Below are 19,179 nucleotides of genomic sequence, written 5' to 3' on the forward strand. Positions count from 1 at the left end.
TCTTAAGGCTCTCTTGACCTCCAGATATGAAGACCGTTTCTTCTGGACTTCCAGCGTGTAATCTGGAAAGAGTGAGACTTTACTGTTATCAACAGTGAAAGGGCCGTCCACTCTCGCCTTTTGTAAGAGGGGATCCCTATTGCGGAAATGTAGCAGACGAGCCACCACCGGACTGGGGGGGGTCTCCCCGGCACCAAAGGTCTGGCCAGCAGCCTGTGCGCTTGTTCAAGAGTATAGAAGGAGGAGAGGCCTTCCGACACCACAACAGATTTATATCAGTTCTCAAGAAGGCCACCTTCTCACCGCTTTCCGTTCCTTCTACCAACCCTGGGAACCGTGCATTGCTCCTCCAGTTGCGCCTTTCAGCATCCTCCGCCCAGCGTTCCAATTGACCCACTCTGTCTGCAAGGGCCTCCATCTGTTGCTCCAATGCCTAATGGGCAGGTGCCAGCTCAGTTATGTTAGACTCCGTCTCATTGACCCTCTCCAATAGTTTTTTATGTTCTTCGTGCAGCAGACCAAGTCCAACAGCGAGCGTAGTAATGTCCTGGTGGTGGGTCGCTTTGGGTCATCTAAATTGGTTAGTGACTGTTCTAGCGTGCTATGTTCTGGGTCCAGTGTGGCGCCGGTTTGGCGACCCCTAGGTTTCCCCATGGCAGCAGATAATCCCCGGAGGGGTCTTCGCTTTCAGTGGGCACCAACCTCCGAGTCACCAAGGACCACCCACAGCGGTGAGACAGTACCTGTAGTGCGCCGAGCGGGTACGGCCCACTCCCCTCGCTGTCCCCAGCGGTCAAAGACTGGCCCCTGCTCACTCCAAGGGGAGGCCCAACCTCCATTCTCTCAGGCCTGGTCCGCTCCTAAATTCTGGTCACACCCGCACCCCCCTCCCCCCAACCGGTGGCCGGGCCGCAGGCCTCTGGGTCGTCTAACGCTGAGGGCCACTTCAGTCCATCCGGGCGGAGGCAGCGAGGGCCCCTCCCTGCAGGCACCAGTCCAACACTGAAGGGACGGGGGCACCCGTTGTGCACTTTCGCCGTCCTCAGAGCCAAAGTCTCGCCGTGTCCCCTACTCCCACCTGCTCTAGACTCAGTGGTCCTGCCCCCCCCCCGATCTAGTCCAGGGCCCTCTGTCAGGCCAGGCTCCTGGTGTCTCTTTCAGGGTGACCCCATTGTCGTATCAGGCTCAGTCCACCGGTGTAGGCCCAGGGTCCTCCAGGGACCGCGCTCCTGCTCTAGAGTGATGTCTGTCCGGAGCACGCAGCTCCGGGATCCTCAAAAAACGAATCGAGTGCCCTTCGGATATTCTCCAACATCCGGCTGGTGAAAAGAAAGCTTAAAAGTGCCCCGGCCGCAGGTTTCGACAGGAGAAATGATCAGCTGGTGCAGAGCTCCTCGCTCACGCGTCCGCCCTCTTATCCGTCCAAGCCACGCCCCCTTGGCCACATGTTTGTAATTAGCGTGGCCATGCCGCTGCTCGCTCCTGCAAGGTTGATGCCGCCACAAGCACAAGTGCATTGCTTGAAAAGTGAAGACTGATGGTTAAAGGCCCTCATAGAGCAGCGCATGCGAGCTGCCTAGGCAAGATCTAAAAAATAAAAAAATAAAAAAGGGACAGAGACATGATCATAAAAGTAAGTACCACCATTGATGGTTTCACATCAGAATAATAGCTGTTGCAAGGCGAAGGCCTCAAAGGCTCAAAAAAACATGGGGAACTTGTGCAACTTCAAATGATCACTACAGGTTTCCCCCACAATTATAATGTACCCAATCAAGTCAACTACGTCTTTTTAATCTTACATTTTTGTTTTAAATCTTTATTTATGAAGATCAGTTGAAATTATATTGGAAGATAAGATAGGCAGTGTTCCCTATTACTGATGAATACATTACAATAACAAGCACACATGAGCACAGCAGAGCTAATGGGCATTTTAGGCTTTCACATTATAAGTTTGTCTAAGACTCCATGTGGGCGACGCCCCCCCTTCTCTCGGTGTCTAGCCTGTGTGTGTGTGTGAGGGGAGCGCGAGCGCCGCTCATTGTCTTGGAGAAGCGCCGCGGCCTACAGAATCTGCCGCCGCCGCCGCCGCTTCAACTCAACGCTGCTGGGGCCGAACTCAAGGATTGTGGGAGTTTCGGGGACACGTTACTGACTCCTCACCTCACGCCCGGGCAGTTCACCTTAGCCACCCCGCCATGATGGACGACGAGCTGCCCAAGACCCTGTATGTTGGGAATCTTTCAAGAGATGTGATGGAAGCTTTGATTCTCCAACTTTTCAGTCAGATAGGGCCATGCAAAAGCTGCAAAACGATAATTGACACGGCAGGAAATGATCCATACTGTTTTGTGGAGTTCTAAGAGCACCGACATGCAGGTTTGGCTGCAATGAATGGCCGGAAGATCATGGGTAAGGAGGTCAAAGTAAACTGGGCAACAACTCCCAGCAGCCAGAAGAAAGACACAAGCAGTAGTACCGTTGTCAGCACACTGCGTTCACAAGATCACTTCCATGTCTTTGTTGGAGACCCATGTCCAGAAATTGCAACAGAAGACATTAAAACGGCTTTTGCACCATTTGGAAGAATATCCGATGCACGGGTAGTGAAAGATATGGCCACCGGGAAGTCCAAAGGATACAGCTTTGTCTCCTTTAATAAATGGGATGCAGAAAATGCCATTCAGCAAATGGGAGGTCAGTGGCTTGGAGTCTAGTCCAAGCAACTGCACTGTGTACTGTGGTGGTGTTACGTCGGGACTGACGGAACAACTTATGCGCCAGACGCTTTCACTATTTGGACAGATAATGGAAATAAGAGTTTTCCCTGACAAAGGCTATTCGTTTGTTTGGTTCAACTCCCATGAAAGTGCTGCACACGCCATTGCATCAGTCAATGGCACCACCATAGAAGGGCATGTTGTGAAGTGTTATTGGCGCAAAGCAACACCAGGTATGCTAAATCCAGTTCAACAGCAGAGTCAAATTGGCTATCCACAAGCCTACGGCCAGTGATATGGAAACACTCAACAGATTGGTCAGTACATGCCTAATGGCTGGCAGGTGTCTGCTAAGGAATGTATGGACAAGCGTATCAGCAGCATTTTAGTCAAACTCCGCCCTCCTCAACAGCTTGGATAGGTGCAAATTACGGCGTTCAACCAACCCAGGGCCAGAATGGAAGCATGATGGCAAATCAAACTGGATACCGAATGGCAGGCTTCCAAATTCAATGAGAAAGGACTCTGCAAAACTAGAATCAGTGGCTTTAGGCTGCAAAGGAGTGTTGTAAAGCCTTTTGTTTACTTCGAGAAAGTATCAATTATGTCACTGCAAATGTGAGGTTACAATGTATTTATTTAAAAAAACAATTTCATTTTTTTAAATCATGAAATTACTTTGTCATCCACATTGTTAAAAGAAGAGGAACTAAGATGCTGCATTTCTGCCAATTTTTGCTTCTTTTCTTCTTTTGATATGTAACATTTAAGGTCCTTGTTTGAAATAAAAAAAAACAATGCAGGGATGACTGCCACTTTGTAAAAACTGAATGCTGGCAGCAAATTGCACAACAATGTTTAAACATATTTCCCTCTCCCTTCTGATGTAGCACGGTTTTAGTTTACATTCCTTCTGATTTTAAATTGTGTATTATAAGGATTTGTTGTACAAAAACCTAAAATTGTGCAAATGCTGAAGGTACTTGTTTTTTTTGTATAATCTTCAGTGTGGGCAACCTGTAAAGAAAAAATTGCATATTGTAAAAAAAATTCTTCCACCTACACTTTTGTTGTTATGACCGGTTTCTCGAGGGTTCTCTTTTTCATTTTGTATCTAGACATTTTTCAAAACAAATTGTCTTGCCTTATTGTTATTAAAATGTTGTCGCTCCATGGAACAGATGTGACACTTAGCATTTTAACCAATACACATGGATCTGTTCTTGGAATCATTTGTGTTCTGCAAAAGGTGCCTAGAAAAAAAAAATCCCTGTTGGATTTCCTCTGAAACAAAAAAAAAAAAAGACTCCATGTGGTCAGTGCCAATGGTGGTATCTAAAACACAGGCATATGGCTCACTGCCTTCCAATACACTCTTGCATGGTTCCCCCAGAGTGTGCAGCGGAGAAAAGAAAAATAGATCAGATCAATAAATACACATCAGTCTGCCTTAATAACATCTTTTTTTGGTGATCAAAGATATCCAAACTTATCCCAAAATAACAGGACCAGCTGCTTGTAGCAAATCTTGTAATAAATGGGGTCTTAAGTTGGCAGTGGTTTGCACTCTGCCATAGTAGGAACCCTCACTCTAGTCAAAATAAGCGAGTCACACAACTAAGATAACCCCTGCGTGTGCATGTACACATACACACACACACACACACACACACACACACACACACACAGACACACAGACACAAATAATGCAACATACACAAGTCAAGATATGAATTTTTAAAGATTAAATAAAGTTGTAGTTCTTAAGAATCAATGGTTGAGCTTGATCTTAACAAAGTACCATAGATGTGTCAAAAATCTAAGACGATGCGAAGTGGAGGGGGGTAGGGGGTGAGGCCTAGAAAAAGCAGGCAATGTATTGGTTCCTTACTGCTAGATAGGGGAGATGATGCATTTTTTCTTTACTGTTGAAGGTGAGGTGAAGCATTGGTCCTTTACTGCGGTGCGGTGCTGAAGAATATACCGGCGCCCAGGGACGATATATCAAAAGTTCCACAGCGTTGAAGCAGGCGCTGCATAGGAGATGGGGCGATGTGTCACAGACTTCGGTGATATGGCGCTCGAAACTCATGCAGCAGCAGTTTTTCAGAGGTACTGCGACGAAAAGCTGGGGGGTGACTTTTAAGCAGGGACCACACTCTGGTTCAAGCAGTGGGGAGGGTTTATGTTTTGGCGATGATGCGCCGGTTTCGAGGGACGCTTGTAGTTGATGCGTGGATTTTCTTCTTTGGATCAGCAGAACTCACTTCCAAGGGCCCAGGAACTGGATTTGGCACCACTTGGCAATACAGTACTCTCAGCAGAAGTCTTTGATGGCCCTAAAACTTAACAGAAGGCAAGCTCAACTCAAGCCCTTGGAGAACCTTGGAAGCAGGATGTAGAAAGCAAAGTCCAGTCCTTTCACTTCCAGGACTGGAGCAGCAGGCCAACACAACAAAGCTAACAGCAAAGTGACAGTCCCTACTGACAACATATCTAGGTCTTCTTTGTGGCTGAATGGCCTCAACCCAGAAGTGTTACAAGTTTATGGATTGAGAGGTCCAGTACTTGTACCCATTTCAGACTTTGAAGTAGGCTTCAAAGAAAAGTATTTGAAATGCACAAGACCCTGCCTTTGCCTGCCCTGGCTCCAGACACAATACAGGGGGTGGAGACTTCTTTATGCAAGGACAGGCACAGCCCCTATTCAGGTGTTTGTGTCAACTCCTCCTACCACTTTAGCCCAGGAAGGCCCATCAGCTAGGTGTTGGGCATCAGGATATGCAGGACACACCTAAACTCCCTTTCTGTGACAGTCTAGAGTGAATGCATAAACAGCACAGTTGCCATCCTGACCCAGAAGTGTATTTAGAGACAGGCAGAGCCACAGAATGGTTAAAGTAAGAAAATGAAAACTTTCTAAAAGTAAAAGGAGGGGTTTGGCCCTGTAGGGAAGAGGGTAGGTAGGGCCTATTAATGCCAAAAAGAAGGGGATTTACCTATGCCTCTGTGTGCATGATTGCAACAACATTTAATGTTCATCAGAGACAAAAACCACATCAATTAGTTAACTCAGACATTTAATTTATGTCATTTACTTTTGAAATTTGTGTGTTTCAGCTTATTTAAGACAAGGAAAAAAACATAATCAACTTCACATTGAACACAACATAATTTTTGCAAGGAAAAAGCAAGAAAAGACGATATATACAATTAATGTGTGAAATTAAGTGAACCTATCATAATGATGTGCCATATAAATTGTTCTCAGTGATAGACAATTATCTCAAAAACAGTAAAGAACAAGCACTTTCATCAAGTCATGTAAAGAATATCAATTCGGGGGGTAAGTCTTATTCACCCCCAACTCGACTTCCTGTCACAGTGTTGTTATAACAATTCAATTTGTGTGAGTACAGGAATGAAAAACCACAAAAACCAATTTGGACAAACACAATGACTTAATGCCGACGCGTTTCGAATCCCAATGTACTAATCATTGGATTCTCATCAGGGCGTGGAATTTTATCCGCAGATACTGTTTAGAGAGAAAAGAGGGAATTTAATTTAGAGAGATGGACCTCACAAAAAGGAGTAAAAAAAGGCTTTTTCCAATTGATGCATCCGGCGATGCAGCATACCTTATGCGACCAATGGATTCTGGTCACTTAGTCTTTTATGAAAAGGTCATCATGTACCGTGGATGTCAACCTACAAGGGAGCGACATTGTCGTGATCAGTAATTACACTCTAATTATGGGCTGACACAACTAAGTGGTTGTGGTTTGAACCGAGAAATTTACCTCCGAATCTGATGCATCCGCTCAGAAATCGAGGAAGAAAGGGGTGCGGTTTCAATCCCAATGTTCTGTCCCTTTAAATAATCTACAAACAGAAATTGTTGTATAGTTTTAGCGAAAAAAAGTATTGGTAATGTTGGAAAGCTCAAGGTGAAAATTATGAATAGCTTACTTTTATCCGTTAATTTGACAAAGAAATGTTTCCGTGAGGTGTCCTGTGAAAGGAAACGGGCGGAAAGCTAATGATTGGCATGTCAGTAATGTTGCCCAACAAAAAAGAAAAACCGGCTGGCTGCCGTGGGGCGTCTTACCGTGAATTTTGACCCTCGATGCGTTGTATTAAACGTCTAATGTGAGGGAAGAACAGAAATCGTGTGTCGGAATGAATCCTAAAAAAGACCAACAAGTTAATGAATAACCGGTTGGACCCGAATTCAGACAAGCGCGTATCTGTGCGCTAACATAAAAGCGGGTCTCACCGTTAGCAATCCATTTAATGCGGTGTCTTTCAAAAATGAAGCAAGAGCAGCAGCCCGCCGCCGCGAGTGGAATTCAATAAGTTACACCCAACGGTCACGTGGGACCAGGGGCCAATCAGGGTGTGCAAGGGCTTTAGACCATATCGCTAAGAATTGTGGGATTTGTAGTTTATGTTATAGGGACAATTTGGTTGGAAAAATGGGATGAGCCAATTATATTCTGTTGACTTCACTTAACACATTTAGCCCATTATTCACACTGTTAAATTTCATGATGAGATACGCCTCCTTGCGTAGAAGTGCAGCCTCAATATCTTGTGAATAATGTTTAGGATCCACCCATGGGAGGACTGTCCATTTGAAATCATTTTCACCATGGTTGTGACTCATAAAGTGATCTACCATGGGTGCAGAAAACACTTTTTTCTTTATTCTGGAGCGATGTTATGTGATCCGTAAATTTACTGATTGACTGGTTTTGCCTATGTACACTCTGTTGCAGGGACATACCACGGCATAGATGACATTCTTAGTCCTGCAATTTGTGAACATCTCATGCTTCCATTTGACCCCGTCATGGTCAAATGTGTTGCCTTCCAACGTGGTCGAACACGATACACAGTTGCCACACTTGTGGTGCCCGCTTATAGGTTTGAGGTTCCACTGCGATATCAAATCACTTTTTGGTTTTGGAATGTAGCTGTCTGCTCGAATCAAATGTTGTCCAATGCTCTTGTTTTTGCGCATGGCGAAAATGGGTTTCTTTAAAGGATGTTCCAAATCTTCCAATAGATGCCAATTTTTCAGAATAATGTGTTTAAACTGATTTGTGTGTGATCCATAAGTCGTAACACACACCAGTTCATTCGATTCATTTTTTCTTTTTTCTGAAGGAGATTCTCCCTCGGGGTGAATCTGGCACGTTTTTTTGAATGTTTGAGAAGTTTTTTTGGGTAACCCCTTTTGGCTATTTCAACGCAAAAATTTGTTGCATGTTGTTCAAAGTCTGCCATTTCCGTGCAGCTTCTTCTTATTCTTAACATTTGCCCGAAAGGAAGATTTTCCTTCAAGCACTGTGGGTGCGAGCTTTTAAAATGAAGGATGGTATTCCTATCTGTGACTTTTTTGTGTAAGGTTGTTGTTAGGATGTCGTCGCGGACGCCTACTGTAATGTCCAAAAAAGTCATTTTACTTTTTCTTGATTCTATAGAGAAACTGATGTCTCTGTGCCTTGAGTTTAGCCAATTGTAGAACTGGTCCAGTTCAGTCTGGCTCCCCTGCCACAGGAGCCAGACGTTGTCAATGTATCTAAGCCATTGGCTTATATGGCCAACAAATGGATTATTTAAAATAATAATCCATTTGTTGGCCATATAAGCCAATGGCTTAGATACATTGACGACATCTGGCTCCTGTGGCAGGGGAGCCAGACTGAACTGGACCAGTTCTACAATTGGCTAAACTGAAGGCACAGAGACATCAGTTTCTCTATAGAATCAAGCAAAAGTAAAAAGACTTTTTTGGACATCACAGTAGGCGTCCGCGACGACATCCTAACAACAACCTTACACAAAAAAGTCACAGATAGGAATACCATCCTTCATTTTAAAAGCTCGCACCCACAGTGCTTGAAGGAAAATCTTCCTTTCGGGCAAATGTTAAGAATAAGAAGAAGCTGCACGGAAATGGCAGACTTTGAACAACATGCAACAAATTTTTGCGTTTAAATGGCCAAAAGGGGTTACCCAAAAAAACTTCTCAAACATTCAAAAAAACGTGCCAGATTCACCCCGAGGGAGAATCTCCTTCAGAAAAAAGAAAAAAATGAATCGAATGAACTGGTGTGTGTTACGACTCATGGATCACACACAAATCAGTTTAAACGCATTATTCTGAAAAATTGGCATCTATTGGAAGATTTGGAACATCCTTTAAAGAAACCCATTTTCGCCATGCGCAAAAATAAGAGCATTGGACAACATTTGATTCGAGCAGACAGCTACATTCCAAAACCAAAAAGCGATTTGATATCGCAGTGGAACCTCAAACCTATAAGCGGGCACCACAAGTGTGACAACTGTGTATCATGTTCGACCACGTTGGAAGGCAACACATTTGACCATGACGGGGTCAAATGGAAGCATGAGATGTTCACAAATTGCAGGACTAAGAATGTCATCTATGCCGTTGTATGTCCCTGCAACAGAGTGTACATAGACAAAACCAGTCAATCAGTAAATTTACGGATCACACAACATCGCTCCAGAATAAAGAAAAAAGTAATTTCTGCACCCATGGTAGATCACTTTATGAGTCACAACCATGGTGAAAATGATTTCAAATGGACAGTCCCCACATGGGTGGATCCTAAACATTATTCACAAGATATTGAGGCTGCACTTCTACGCAAGGAGGCGTATCTCATCATGAAATTTAACAGTGTGAATAATGGGCTAAATGTGTTAAGTGAAGTCAACAGAATATAATTGGCTCATCCCATTTTTCCAACCAAATTGTCCCTATAACAAACTACAAATCCCACAATTCTTAGCGATATGGTCTAAAGCCCTTGTACACCCTGATTGGCCCCTGGTCCCACGTGACCGTTGGGTGTAACTTATTGAATTCCACTCGCGGCGGCGGGCTGCTGCTCTTGCTTCATTTTTGAAAGACACCGCGTTAAATGGATTGCCAACGGTGAGACCCGCTTTTATGTTAGCGCACAGATACGCGCTTGTCTGCATTCGGGTCCAACCGGTTATTCATTAACTTGTTGGTCTTTTTTAGGATTCATTCCGACACACGATTTCTGTTCTTCCCTCACATTAGACGTTTAATACAACGCATCGAGGGTCAAAATTCACGGTAAGACGCCCCACGGCAGCCAGCCGGTTTTTCTTTTTTGTTGGGCAACATTACTGACATGCCAATCATTAGCTTTCCGCCTGTTTCCTTTCACAGAACACCTCACGGAAACATTTCTTTGTCAAATTAACGGATAAAAGTAAGCTATTCATAATTTTCACCTTGAGCTTTCCAACATTACCAATACTTTTTTTCGCTAAAACTATACAACAATTTCTGTTTGTAGATTATTTAAAGGGACAGAACATTGGGATTGAAACCGCACCCCTTTCTTCCTCGATTTCTGAGCGGATGCATCAGATTCGGAGGTAAATTTCTCGGTTCAAACCACAACCACTTAGTTGTGTCAGCCCATAATTAGAGTGTAATTACTGATCACGACAATGTCGCTCCCTTGTAGGTTGACATCCACGGTACATGATGACCTTTTCATAAAAGACTAAGTGACCAGAATCCATTGGTCGCATAAGGTATGCTGCATCGCCGGATGCATCAATTGGAAAAAGCCTTTTTTTACTCCTTTTTGTGAGGTCCATCTCTCTAAATTAAATTCCCTCTTTTCTCTCTAAACAGTATCTGCGGATAAAATTCCACGCCCTGATGAGAATCCGATGATTAGTACATTGGGATTCGAAACGCGTCGGCATTAAGTCATTGTGTTTGTCCAAATTGGTTTTTGTGGTTTTTCATTCCTGTACTCACACAAATTGAATTGTTATAACAACACTGTGACAGGAAGTCGAGTTGGGGGTGAATAAGACTTACCCCCCGAATTGATATTCTTTACATGACTTGATGAAAGTGCTTGTTCTTTACTGTTTTTGAGATAATTGTCTATCACTGAGAACAATTTATATGCACATCATTATGATAGGTTCACTTGATTTCACACATTAATTGTATATATTGTCTTTTCTTGCTTTTTCCTTGCAAAAATTATGTTGTGTTCAATGTGAAGTTGATTATGTTTTTTTCCTTGTCTTAAATAAGCTGAAACACACAAATTTCAAAAGTAAATGACAAATTAAATGTCTGAGTTAACTAATTGATGTGGTTTTCTCTCTGATGAACATTAAATGTTGTTGCAATCATGCACACAGAGGCATAGGTAAATCCCCTTCTTTTTGGCAACTTTCTAAAAGAAACAAGTTACTTACCTGTAACTTTAGTTCTCCAGTATTGGTAACTTTCATAGATTCCCATTGCTTGTATCATTCCCCGTCGTCGGAATGGGAGCCTCGGTAATAATATATATATATATATATATATATATACCTAGGTAAATACACCCTAATAGGTGTAAAAAGGTAAAAAATTAGGCCTAGGCCTCATTATCTTTTGTAGCCTATTGGTGTCATTATGTAAAAAGACCCAAAGTCACCTTAGCAACCAATCAGATCAGCCTCACCCTGTAGAACCTTCCTAAGAAAGCTCAGAGCCTCAGATTTTCGTAGGCGTTGCTTTGCCACATAATCACCTAGCCCTAAAGTGAGCTTTCCCAGGGGAGGCGGGTGGGCGCATGGGAATCTACGAAAGTTACCAATACTGGAGAACTAAAGTTACAGGTAAGTAACTTGTTTCTTACTCCAGTATTGGAACTTTCATAGATTCCCATTGCTTGTATCAGAGTAGATAGCAGTTAGCATACCTCAAACATTTCGTGCACAGTTACAGAATCATTATAAACTAATGACATCACAGATTATAACAACCATAAAGCAGTAACAAAGCATAATAAACGAAATGTTTGAAAAAACAGGAGGAGGGAAGAGAGGAAAGCTCACCTCTTATTGGAAGAGATTTCTCAGGACTGCCTGTCCTACAGCCGAATCCTCCTTTGCAGCCGCCTCCAGGCAGTAATGTCTCGTGAAGGAGTGCGTACTGCTCCAGGTGGCTGCTCTGCAAATATCCTTTATGGATACTCCAGCAAACAGCGCCGTTGATGCTGAAATCGACCTTGTGGAATGTGCCTTCTCCTGTCCTTGCAAAGGTTTGCCTGCCGCCTGGTGGCAGAACCGGATCGCACTAGTTATCCATCTAGATATCCCTTGTTTTGACAAAGGAAATCCTTTCCTTGGGGCTCCGAAAGCCACAAACAGTTGGGGTGTTTTTCGAAATCCAGCTGTGCGTTGTAGATAGAATTTCAAACATCTCTGAACGTCCAGAGAATGAAGTGTCCTCTCAGCCTGGGTTGAAGGTCGAGGAAAAAAAGATTTCAAAACCACTGGCTCGTTAAGATGAAAGTCTGTCGGTACCTTCGGAATGAACTTGGGGTTCATCCGTAGGATCACTGTATCATTCTTGAACTGCAAGAAGGGTTCTTTGATAGTTAAAGCCTGAAGCTCTCCTACTCTCCTTGCAGAGGTGAGTGCCAAAAGAAGCGCCACCTTCCATGATAGGAACTTCAGGTCCGCTTTATGTACTGGCTCAAATGGCGGTCTCATCAGCTGAGCCAGGACCACATTCAAGTGCCACACCGGAGGTGGGGGCCTAACTGGCGGAAAAACTCTAAACAGTCCTTTCAGGAATTGTTTTATTACTCTTGCTGACAATAGAGAGGGGCCCGATCTTGTTCTCCTATACCTGGAAATGGCTGCCAAGTGGACCTTGATAGAAGCATGAGCCAGACCTGCTTGTGCCAACGATAGAATATATGGTAAGAGTTGATGCGGAGCTGACGAGAAAGGATGTACTTTTTCCCTCTGACACCACAAATGGAACCTCTTCCATTTCGCTCTATATGTCTTATTAGTGCTAGGGGCTCGTGCCTGTGCCAAGATGGTCCTGCATTCTTCTGGGATGTTTAAATCCTTAAACTCTCTGTATTCAGGAGCCAAGCCGTCAACTGAAGCGAGCTCGGGTTCGGGTGAAGAACCTGGCCGTTGTACATTGATAGAAGTGTCTGTTTGGGTTGCAGATGAATGGGTTGTGTCTCTGATAGAAGAAGCAACTCCGTGTACCAAAACTGGCGAGCCCAGGCAGGCGCTATTAGTATCATCCTGCACCTGTCCATCTTGAGTTTCTTGAGGACTCGAGGAATCAGGGGAAATGGCGGAAAGGCGTAAACAAAACGCGCCTGACCAGGACATCGAAAGGGCATTCCCCAGTGACCCTCGATGGTGTTCCCTGCTTGCGTAACACCGGCATTTCTTGTTTCCTGGTGTTGCAAACAGGTCGATCGCTAGGGTCCCCCAACGGAAGAAGATGTCCTTGATTACTGCGTTCTCCAATTCCCATTCGTGCGAGACTGCTCTCAGGCGGCTTAGTGTATCCGCCTTCGTGTTGCATACTCCTGGAAGGTGTTCTGCCACGAGTGTGATGTTCTGCGATATCGCCCATTCCCACAGTATTTGGGCTTCCTGTGAAAGCAGTGGCGATCTTGTGCCTCCCTGCTTGTTGACGTAATGCATTGCGGTGGTGTTGTCCGTCCGCACCAGGATTGCTGAGTCTGTAATCCTTGGGAGGAAAGCCAACATTGCCAATCGAATAGCTCTTAGCTCCAGAACGTTGATATGTAGACGACGTTCTTCCGGAGTCCAGTGACCACTGACCTGGAGGTCTTGCATGACCGCTCCCCAACCTTGAAGAGAAGCGTCCGTGGTAATGACCTGAGGAGCCCATGCCGCCTTGAAACTGAGTCCCACAGTGAGGTGAGATCTTTTCATCCACCATGAAACCGACCGTTTCATCCGCTGGGTAACCGTCACCCTGTCGTCGAACGAACCTTCCACTTGTCTCCACTGAAGGTCCAGTTCCTCCTGCAGGGGGCGCATTCGCAGTCTGCAATGCGGAATCAATTGAATACAGGATGAAATCGACCCTAGAAGAGATTTGTACATCCGGACTGTCATCCAACTTCTCTTTTGGAAACGAGTGGCTGACGATATGAGTTTCATCTGTCTCTCTTCCGATGGGAAGGCTTTGCACTCCTGAGTATCGAGTATCGCTCCCAAGAACTTCACCGTACCTGCCGGCTGAAAAACTGATTTTTCCTTGTTGAGTTGTAAACCCAGATGAATAAAGAGGTTCAAGCATGTGCTCACTGCCTTCGATGCCTCTTGTAAGCTTGGGGCCTTCAGCAGCCAGTCGTCTAAGTACGGGAATACTTCCAGCGACTGTCTCCTCAGAAATGCTGCTACCGGTGCCAGCACCTTTGTGAATATCCGAGGAGCGGACTTTAATCCAAATGGGAGCACCATGAACTGGAAGTGACTCTTGCCTACTGTAAAGCGAAGGAAACGTCTGTGAGCTGGATGGATCGGGATATGAAAATAGGCATCTTCCAGGTCTAATGTTGCCATGTAGTCGCCTGGGTTCAAGAGGCGCAATATGTCCTGGAGTGAAATCATCCGAAACGACAGTTTCGTGAGATAGGTGTTGAGCTCCCTCAAGTCCAGGATAGGACGCCACTTTTGCTTTGTTTTGCGGATCAGAAAAAATCTTGAATAGAAACCTTCTCCCCTTTGTGATAGGGGAACACGCTGGATCGCCCCTTTTTGAAGCATTTGTTGAGCTTCCTCTTGAAGAAGGTTCAGATGTTTCGAAGTAGTGGCGTGGGGAGCTCTTGTTGGTGGAAATTCCTGGAATTCTAGAGTATGCCCATTTCGGATGATGTTTAATACCCACTGATCCGATGTAATCTCATCCCAGCTGCTCAGATGTTGTGATATCCTGCCGCCCACTGGAGATCCCAGAAGCGGAGGAACAGTTGGCAGAGTCAGGAGGCCGCTATTGACGCTTGCCAGCGTCCTTGCCCTGACGCCCCTGTCGTCCACGAGCGTTCTGGCGAGAGAAAGACTGGGATTGCGACTGCCGCTGATAGTATTGATTGCCGTACTGAGGCCTGTACGACTGCGACTGCTGTGAATATCGCTGTTGCTGATAACCTCCTCTAGGTGAAGTGAAGCCTCTTCCTCGTGCTCCACGGAACGGTGTCTTCCTATATTGCAGGTTCCCCAGAGCCCTTGCTGTCTGTGTCCTTCTTTATACCCTGCAGGGTCTCATCGACATGCTTCCCAAATAACATGTCCCCGTCAAATGGCAAGTCCAAAATCCTATTCTGGACCTCTGGCCGGAAGTATGTAGCTCGCAGCCACCCTTGTCGCCGAAGAACCGCTGCACTGCCCAGAGCACGGAAAGAGATGGTGGCGATGTCCATCGCACAGTCGATCATCTCTGAAGAGGAACGCTGTCCTTCTTCCAGAAGTTTCTGTGCTTCCGCTTTTTGGTCATCTGCTAGCAGATCCACATAGTGTGCCACATCACTCCACATCTGGCGGTCGTATCTTGCTAGGATCGCCAAGGCATTCGCCGCTCTGACCAACAAGCTAGCCATTGACGAAAAACGCTTCCCAGCGTTGTCCAACCTCCTACCCTCCTTGTCTGGCGGAGTCGTGAGGGTGGCCGAAGGATTCCGCGATTTCTTCTGTGCCGCCTGCGATATGACCGAGTCTGGTCTAGGTTGTCCAATCAAACAGGCGGGACTGTCATCAGGAGCTTTATATTTTTTCTCCAAGCGCGGAAGAGTTGGAATGACCGCCGCTGGGGTCTGCATCACTTTCTTCCCTTCCTCCCATATGTGCTCTACAATGGGAATCGAGCGCATGGCCTTACGGTATGCCTCTTTAAAATCGTACAAGAAACAATCCGTAGATGTTGTAGGCATCGCTAACTTAAAGCGCGCTGTGGCTCTTTCCATCAAACTGAAGAAACCTCCTACATCAGCCGGAGGCGAGTCAACCGGGTCTGGCACTGGTGAAGCCGGATCCGGAGCGATATATTGGTTCCATTCACTATCCTGGTCTTGATCTTGGTTCTGCCCCGTTTCATCTTCATCCGAGGTATCCACTTGGACTTGCCGAGGATATTCCCTCTCATGTTCTTCCTGTGCAGGCCGTACTGACTGTGCTGCCACCACCTGCGGTTGAACCTGTGCTTGACCTTCCACAGGTTGCGACCCTTGTCTGCTCCTATACTCTTCCAGCATTGCCCTTAAGTCTGTCAAAAGACTCATAGGCATCGTTACCATGCCCTGCTGTGGTTGGGTTTCCTGGTATGCAACTTGTCTTTCTGGCCGCTGTTCCTTTTGATAATAATACTCCTCATCCAAATCCGAATCATGGTACTTCAGATTCAATTGAGATGGACTGTAAGCATCCGCATACATCTCATTCTCCTCTTCTGAGTAGTCATCTTCATCCAACAAAAGGGGTGGAGGTAATGAAGGTACTTTCTTTGGAGAAGTCATATCTGGGGTTATCCTCCTCCTTCTGCTGTTTCCTGGCGCTCCCGTCGTCAACGGCGTTGAAAACAACTCCACCGTTTCCTTATTCTGAATCGTCGTCGACGGGACCGTCGACGAGAGTCCCTTCACCGTCGACGGCATCGTCGACGGAAGCGTCATCGTCGACGGACTCATCATCGTCGACGGGATCGTCGACGGAGCTGTCATCGTCGACGGGCTCACCATCGTCGACGGGCTCGTCGACGGAACAGTCATCGTCGACGGGCTCGTCGTAGTCGACGGGATCGTCGCCATCGAGATTGCCACCGTCGACGGAATAGTCATCGTCGACGGGATGGTCTTCGTCGACGTGGTGGTAACCGTCGACGTGGTTATCGTCGACGACGCCGTCGTCGATCCAGTCTTCGTCGACGGAATCGACATAGAGGTCCTCGTCGACGCTCTCGTCGTCGTCCTCGTCGTCGCTGGATGGCTCGTCGACGACTGAGGAGAAAAAATCACCTCAGATGCTTTAGAGTCCTTCTTGACCCCTGTAGAGGCCTCTACAGTCGGTTTTTTGACGGACTTGGCTACTTTAACCTGGTGGGAAGGCCCAGCCGAGCTCTCATCCAGTTTAGCCTTTTGCACCTGCAGTGCCTGCCTTTCCCTCTCCTTTACACTCACGTGAGGAGATTCGATAGGCCCTGGCTTGCCAGACCTATCAGAGGTCCCACGCATAGCCTTTAAGGGGGGTTCAGTTGAAATCTCCACAGACGATCCGCCCCTCTTCAATGAAGTCTTTGAAGATGAAGATCTGGCATCTTCCTCATCACCAGAAACCACTTCATCCCTCCTTTCCAACTTCCTAAGCCACAGAAGCAGCCGTCCTTCACGATCACGGAGGGTTTTCACAGACATTCTCCTGCATATACTACACCCATCAACCTTATGGTCTGGGTTTAGACAGTAAATACAGTCCTTATGTTGATCTTCTGTATAAAGTCGTTTTTTGCCACAAGTGGCACAAGACCTGAAAAGGCTCTTCTTTTCCTTATCAGCCATGACAAAGCTGAAAGAAATCCTTCAAGAAAAACTGTTTAAACAGTACCTCAAGTTGAAGTTAGAGCAGAGCTCTAAGGAGACTCCCTGTCACCAACGAAGCGGTAGAAAATCTGAGGCTCTGAGCTCTCTCAGGAAGGTTCTACAGGGTGAGGCTGATCTGATTGGTTGCTAAGGTGACTTTGGGTCTTTTTACATAATGACACCAATAGGCTACAAAAGATAATGAGGCCTAGGCCTAATTTTTTACCTTTTTACACCTATTAGGGTGTATTTACCTAGGTATATATATATATATATATATATATATATATATATATATATATATATATATATTATTACTGAGGCTCCCATTCCGACGACGGGGAATGATACAAGCAATGGGAATCTATGAAAGTTCCAATACTGGAGTAAGTGGCATTTTCATACCTGCAATTTAAAAACCAATTTCACCAAAAGATGTGTGTTTAAATTGTGAGTCTATAGACCCCAAAACTCCAATTTTCTATCAGCTACCAATTGGCAGATACACTTGTAAGATGTCACAAGGCAGCTCCAATTATGAGAGACAGGCCTTGCTGTAGTGAAAAACGAAATCGGCAGCATTTCACTACCAGGACAAGTAAAACACAAAAGTACATGTCCTACCTTTTAAATACACTGCACTCTGCCCGTTGGGCTACCTTGGGCCTAGCCTAGGGGTGGCTTCCATGTAATAAAAGGGAAGGTTGCATGGATAGAATCACGCAAGTTGAAAAGCAGGAAGGGCGTGTCAGCGTGCTGGAAACGCGGGTTACGGAAACGGAAGAGGGTCAGACCGAAGTGGAAAAGAAGCTACGTGGCATGGACAAGGTGCTGGAAGTAATTTAATAGTTGAATGAGGATTTGGAAGCTAGGTCAGCGGAGGAACAACGTGAGAATCACGAGAGTGGCCGAAACGACGGACATCCAAAATATGGAGAAGTATATAGAAACGATGATGAGACCTCTTTGGTCCTGACCTGTCCGCGATGTTACTCATTAAAACGCACAGATCACTCTGACCGAGGCCGCGACCGGGAGCACCAGCACGGCCGATCATAGCGAGAGTCCTAAATTATAGAGACCGGGACACAATACTTTGCCTAGCTAGAGAAAAGGGTGATATTCAATATCAAGGGAACAACATTGCGCTATATCCTGACTTCACACTGCAGGTACAAGCAGCCCGCAGGGAATTTTTCCCGGCCAAGAAAATTTTTCAGCAAATAGGTACGAAATATGCACTGATATACCCGCCCAAATTGCACATACAGGGAACTGGGAAGCCCATCTTCTTCACAGACGCTAAAGCAGCATTGGCACGTGCAAAACAAATGGCTAAAAACCAATGGAAACGGAAGCTGTCAGGAGAGGAGCAGACAGACGCTGATCTGACTGAGAATGAGTGAAGCACACGAACGGTGAAACATGCTGTGGAGAATCGCGCCGAACGTGGCCAAGCACCGCGAAGGGGTGGATGAAACATGGTAAGGCAAGCCCAAGTCATTGGACGAGGGAAGTGTGATATTTCCACATTAACTGTTGCTTTGAACTGCCATAGCAAGCTATCAGGTACTTTGGAGAGATTCCTGGACGCTGGGTGTTGGTAGTCTAAGCTCGGCCACCCGGCGATAAGTGCAGGGAAGTTAGCCGGCGACCCCGTACACCCCATGGGATGATTCCCTTGTTATGGTTGCTCTATAAGGTTGGACTTACATTATGGGAAGTGGGAGGGGGTATATCACAACCTGATTGGGGGGGTTGATGTGGGCGGAGGGGAGGTAGTTGTATTGTTTGTACAGTTTACACTGCCAGGAGTAGCACTGCGAAGTAGACATTGAGGAACTGACATGCATTGTGGGATGTACGGACGTGCAGGATTGTGATACTATGTTGCGTTTCCAGCACACCGATAACTTCCAACAGCGCACTGTTAAGACAGCGATGCTTCCGCGAGCTAAACACACTCATAACCACTGATGACATCACCACCTAAACCACCTGCCTTT

General features: G+C 45.8%; 1 protein-coding gene and 1 pseudogene across 2 annotated transcripts in view; one reads left to right on the plus strand and one right to left on the minus strand.

The window, feature by feature from the left end:
• The window catches only part of KDM5B (lysine demethylase 5B), an 856,576-nt gene that overhangs the window by 693,989 nt on the left and 143,408 nt on the right, over positions 1 to 19,179 (minus strand). The window lies entirely within an intron of this gene.
• On the plus strand, positions 2,092 to 3,332 carry LOC147712375 (cytotoxic granule associated RNA binding protein TIA1 pseudogene; annotated as a pseudogene).

Source organism: Lissotriton vulgaris, chromosome 5, assembly GCF_964263255.1.
Source record: "Lissotriton vulgaris chromosome 5, aLisVul1.2, whole genome shotgun sequence".
Taxonomy (NCBI): domain Eukaryota; kingdom Metazoa; phylum Chordata; class Amphibia; order Caudata; family Salamandridae; genus Lissotriton; species Lissotriton vulgaris.